The 6,364-nt window shown below is 34.7% G+C and overlaps 1 pseudogene; it reads left to right on the top strand.

Annotated features, from left to right (window-relative positions):
* The first annotated feature begins 2,334 nt into the window (after window positions 1-2,334).
* Window positions 2,335-5,723, top strand: LOC102586862 (receptor-like protein 12; annotated as a pseudogene).
* The last annotated feature ends 641 nt before the right edge of the window (window positions 5,724-6,364 follow it).

Below are 6,364 nucleotides of genomic sequence, written 5' to 3'. Positions count from 1 at the left end.
CATTTGTATTCCTTTCAAGCTTAAGTTGTGGTTTAGCTTTCTAGCTCGCATACTCTTACATTCAATGTACTGATGCCAGTTGGCCTGTATCTTATGACGATGCAGACACAGGTACCCCGGATCAGCATCCAGCATGCCGTTGATCCAGCTGAGCACTTCAAAGTCAGTGGTGAGCCTCATTGTTTTCCGGAGGACTCTGTTATTTTGTGTTCTTAGTTTTGTTTTTGTTAGGATGTTGTGGGGTCTGTCCCAACATCCATCTCAGTATTTTAGAGGCTTCATAGACAGTCAGTTAGTTAGTTTTGAGTCTCTCATCTATGTATATATATAATATTCTATTTTGAGACTCGAGTTGCCTTTTTGGCTAGATTTTATCAGTTGGTTGTTTTATAACCTTTCATTGCATTATGTTATTTTGTTGAGTTGGGGTTCCGCTGAGTTAAGAAAGCCAGGCCAAGGGTTCGCTTGGGACCAGCAATGGTCTTCGACTACTGGTCCCGCCCAGGGTGTAGGCTCGGGGCGTGACAACTAACGTCATTTTGCTGTTTTTTTATACTTCTTACATTTTCTTAAAAAATTTAAGTACAATGTTTTTTTAATAATATTTATAAGTATTTTTAAAAAAAATTGGGGGCCCCCAAAAATATGAGTCCCCAAGAGATGACTTTAGTGGCCTAGTGGTTAAGACGCCCTTGCATTAAGTAAAAAAGATTTATTTTAATTCACCGAATAATTTCATAACATTGAAAGAGATTATGTAGTTGTTTGTACCTAGAACTCCATTCTAAATTTTTCTGTTTTTATCGCTTTTCTCTTCATCTGAATTGATGAATATAGACACCTCAACTATTGATTAGTTTAAGCAAAAACAAAATAAAATTTAAAAACAAAATCCTCTCTTGTGTCCATTTGTATTTCCAAAACATTGTAGTTGTGAACATAATAAGTATAATTATTAGTAATTAGTTGAGAATACCAAAATAATTCAAGCCAAATAGCACTGGATACATTGCAAGGCAATATGTATTGTGATTTTACATTTCTACACAAAATAGTAACAAGAAATTCCAGAAAGAGAAACAATCATAAATAAAGAATTAAATTGAAACAATCCTTTGTAATTTGAAAAAAAATCTATAAATGATTAAAATCTTACAAACAAACAATAGAAGATAGAAAAAGAAGGAAATTTACCATAAGAGTACGTAGAAATGCTAGTGGAAGAATTTCAAGATGACAAATTTGTATTTGGTAGTGGTATATATATTGATTTAGCTACAATTCTTCATATTCTTTAATTTAAGATTAAAAGGGGAAAAACTTTAATTCATGTACTTATTTAAAATTCTAGAAATCCTAATTGACTCTTGTTCTTCCACATTCTCTTTCTAATAAACAACTTACAATTCAAAAAATAATTAAAATAATATTATTTAATAAATTAGATGTTTAATTTAGCCTAGGGGTAAAATAGTAATCTAACTTTTCATCTTTGGAGCTTCCCACTTTTAGTAAGATATGATTATAATCTTTTCGCGATGATTCATGTATATTAAAACACACCCCAATTTTGCAAATTTAGTTGATTTAAAAAATAAATAAATAATAATGACTTGATCGAATCATCATTCGCCATGTAGACAAAATGATTTTGCAAAACCGGATGTGGTTTTGAATCAGTCCATTATGGCATGGATGATCATTTTCTCAAGCGGAAATAGCATAGATGAGCCAAACTTTTAGCGGACGGCATAATATATGAGTATTTTCTCAAAGTTCGATAGCATATTTGAGCCTTTTCCCTAAAATTTATAAAGACCTATAGTATTTAGCAATATTTGCACCTATTCTTTGCTACTGCTATGTAATTTTATTGGAAGTTTCTTTTTCTATGGTTGTTAAATATTACTCCCTCCGTCCCATTTTATATGAGGTACTTTGACTCGGTACGGAGTTTAAGAAAGAAAGGAAGACTTTTAAACTTGTGGTCCAAAATGAATGATACAAATTTGTGTGGCTGTAAATCATTTTCATTAAGGGTAAAATATATATTTTATAGTTAGATTATTACTTTATATAGAAATGTGTCATTCTTTTTTGGGGACTGACTAAAAAGGAAAGTGAGTCATATAAATTGAGACAGAGGGAGTATTGTCTATATGACGAGTTGGCAATTTTCTTTTTAGAAAGATAAACGCGTACACTTTTTGAAAAGGTAAATTGTATCACTGCTACTAAACTTTTTTTTGTGGAAATTGACTTGGGTCAACAACAATAATGCATTATATATATACAATAAGTTCCTAGCTAGTTAGATATAATATAATATATCCAATGGAGTACCAAAAATTGATAATTGCTTTCTGTTACTATTCACTTTTTATACTTTTTGTCCATCAATCTCAGATTACATATGCTGAGAAACGTCTCTGTGCCCGCCATGAAGCTTTTTATTTGCTTCAATTTAAGCAAGGACTCACATTTGATCCAAATGCTCATCAATATTGTGACAACACCCAAGCTAAGACATTGTCCTGGAATATTACAGGAGATTGTTGTGAATGGGATGGTGTTACTTGCAATCCATTTACGGGTCATGTCATAGGCCTTGATCTTTCTTCGATCTGTCTTAGTGGAACAATCAATGCTAACCATAGCCTCACAAAACTTGGTCATCTCCAAAGACTCAACCTTGCCTTCAACGACTTCAATGACTTTCCACTTGGAAATAGTATTAGTAAACTCAGTAGTTTGACGCATCTCAATCTTTCGCCAGGATTATCCAACTTGTCTAAGTTGATTTCACTTGACCTCTCCTGGAATTACTTCCTAGTTGGCCGAACAACATTCACAAGTTTGCTGCAGAATTTAACCAACTTAGAGGTACTGTTGTTTGACTTTGTAGACGAACCAATTGAGTTACCTAAGAATTTTCCTTCTTCCCTTAGGAAATTAAGTCTTGAAGACACCAACATGTTTGGTAACATAATTGATTCTCAGCTTTTTCATCTACCAAGCTTGCAAGTTCTGAGATTGGGATGGAATCCTTCATTAACAGGCACTTTGCCGAATTTTAATTGGAGTTTCAGTGAAAGTATTTTAGAGTTGGACTTTTCTTATACTGGTATTTTTGGGAAGGTTCCTGATTCTATTGGTAATCTCCATTCTCTTTGCTATTTGAACCTCCAGAATTGCTCTCTATCTGGCCCGATTCCAGAATCCATCGGCAACCTCACTGCAATCACAGAGTTAACGCTTTCAAGTAACAGCTTCACTGGTAATGTTCTCTCAACTATCTCAAAATTAAACAAACTCGTTGTGTTAGATCTCTCTTTCAACCATTTTCAAGGCTCGATTCCGGAATCCATTGGCAACCTCACTGCAATCACACAGTTGACGCTTTCAATTAACAGCTTCACTGGAAATGTTCCCTCATCGTTCAGAAAGCTGAACAAACTTCACTCCTTATCTCTCTCTCTCAATAATTTTGAAGGCCGATTCCAGACATCTTTGCCAACTTTTCAGAGCTAGTTGTTCCCTCAACTATCTCAAAATTAAACAAACTCGTTGTGTTAGATCTCTCTTTCAACCATTTTCAAGGCTCGATTCCGGAATCCATTGGCAACCTCACTGCAATCACACAGTTGACGCTTTCAATTAACAGCTTCACTGGAAATGTTCCCTCATCGTTCAGAAAGCTGAACAAACTTCACTCCTTATCTCTCTCTCTCAATAATTTTGAAGGCCGATTCCAGACATCTTTGCCAACTTTTCAGAGCTAGATACTTTAGATTTTAAAAGAAACAATTTCACTGGCCCATTCCCCTATTCAATTGCAACCTTGACACGCCTTGGGAGTTTAGAGCTGCAAAACAATTCACTAACTGGTCCGCTTCCCTCTAATATAAGCGGACTTCAAGAGCTGTATAATCTTGATTTGTCCTTCAATTATTTCACTGGCACAACACCCCTTTGGTTATTCCATCTTCCATCCTTGCTTTCTTTATCTGTTCAACACAATCAATTTACTGGATTGCCAAATGAGCTTAAGAGAAGTTCTTCAGATTTCACTGATGTTAATCTTTCATACAACCAGTTGTACGGCGAAATCCCTGATTGGATATTATCTTTGAGAATTCATAGCCTGGATATCTCTCATAACTTCCTCACAGGCTTTGAAAAACAAGTATGGAGTTCAACGGATTTGTGGTCGCTTAATTTGGAAAACAATTTTCTTCAAGGGCCTTTGCATCAATCCATTTGTGACTTGATTTACCTTAAAGTCCTCATTTTGGCTCAGAACAATTTCAGTGGTTCAATCCCAGGATGTTTAGGTACTCCCAATAGCTATATTTTTATTTTAGACTTGTGAATGAACAATTTTCATGGAGAGATACCAAGATTCTTACATAGAGGGTTACAATATCTTGGTGTGTATGGCAATCAATTGAGGGGACAAGTCCCGCGATCCTTGGTTAACTGTACAATCTTGGTAGCTCTTGATTTGGGGAACAACAAGTTAAATGACACGTTCCCCATATGGCTGGAGAAACTTCCAAACCTACAAGTTCTGATTCTTAAATCAAATCTCTTTCACGGTCCAATTGGTGATCTGGAGTCTGAGTTTCCATTTCCTGAGTTACGGATCTTTGACCTTTCCTGCAATGGGTTCACTGGAACTTTGTCATCTAATCTTTTCAAAAGTTTCAGAGGCATGATGAATGTGGATGAAGAAAAAACAGCAAGTACAAGCACTGACACGGATTACCTTTACAATATTAGTTTGGTGATAAAAGGTAATGAGTATGATATGAGAATCACGTCAATTATGACGAGTGTTGATTTATCAAGCAACAGGTTTGAAGGAGGTATTCCAAATTCCATTGGAAGTCTGAGCTCACTTGTGTTACTCAACCTGTCTCACAACAGCTTCCGTGGTCATATTCCTGCAGAATTTGCAAAGTTGCAGGCGCTCGAAGCATTAGATCTCTCATGGAACAGACTCATTGGAGAAATTCCAGGTCCATTGTCGAGTTTGACATTTCTTGAGGTCTTAAACCTTTCCTACAATCATCTGGCTGGGCGCATTCCCATTGGGAAACAGTTCAATACATTTCCAAATGATTCATATTGTGGAAATCCTGATTTATGTGGATTTCCACTGTCAAAAGAATGTGGAAACAAAAATGAGTCACCACTTGAACAGGATGATGATGATGATGATGATTCATTTTTTATGAGCGGGTTCACATGGGAAGCAGTGGTAATAGGTTATGGTTGTGGTATGCTATTTGGATTGTTGATAGGAGGCCTCATGTTTCTATTGGAAAAACCAAAATGGTATGTGAACTTTGCTGAAGATATTGCTCAACACATTGCTGCTAACAAGAGAACAAGGCAAAAGAAGAGACGTCAAAGACGTGGTTTAAGAATGAATTAGTAATATACCAGGTATGGATCAAAACTTTTTGTAGCTATTTATATGATAACTTTGTTAATTTTTCCTAAATATTAAAAACCTCAATTTGTGTGTGCAGAGTTTGCTGGAGAGTTGGACAAATTCATTAGCAATGGATGCATCTGTTACATTTGAATTCTATAGTTTTGTGACTAATAATAAATAAGCTTTTGACTTAGTAACCTATGTACTCTGTTTGGATGGTTGTCTCATAATATACTGTATTGTATTTTATTGTTAGTTGGGCAATATGAACCTTCTATTATCTACTAGTTTAATGCAACATATGAACCCTCGTATGGTTAATTGCAAAGTTACATACAGGATAAGGCAGAATTGAAACAGGGCAGAAAGCAAAACAGAGCAAGTCAAGGCAAACTTTAGCGGGACAAGACTTTAACCCGCTCCGCCCATTGTCATCCCTAATCGCTATTCATGTATTAAATCTGCTCGATTCCCCAATTATTAGTGAAAAAGAAAAAAATTGTATGTATGAATCGTCATATTGATCTCAAATCCTCAAGTGTTAACAAAAGTAATTCGAAGAAATAAATTTTAAAAAAAATTAACATCCAATTAATTTTGTTAAAAAAATCACACGCATTCAACGTGGATTACCGTTTGAATTACGTTAAAACTTGAAACAGACTTGTAATTTAGTTTAAGGGTGCGTGTAATAAGGTCAAGGTGTGTGTTTATTTTATTTTATTTTATTTACAAAATCAAATTCTCAGTATATATGTTATGGTGACCTGCAAAATAAAAAAATTACTTATTATAATCAATTGAATTTACTTATAATTAAAAACACGTTATTCGTTTCAATTTATGCAATGTAGTTTAACTTGACATAATGTTAAAGGAAAAAAAGTTTTTTGTTTTTGAAATTTGTGGTCTAAAATAAGT

Source organism: Solanum tuberosum, unplaced genomic scaffold (assembly GCF_000226075.1).
Source record: "Solanum tuberosum cultivar DM 1-3 516 R44 unplaced genomic scaffold, SolTub_3.0 scf00274, whole genome shotgun sequence".
Lineage (NCBI taxonomy): Eukaryota > Viridiplantae > Streptophyta > Magnoliopsida > Solanales > Solanaceae > Solanum > Solanum tuberosum.
This window is presented reverse-complemented; position numbering and strand designations above follow the sequence as displayed.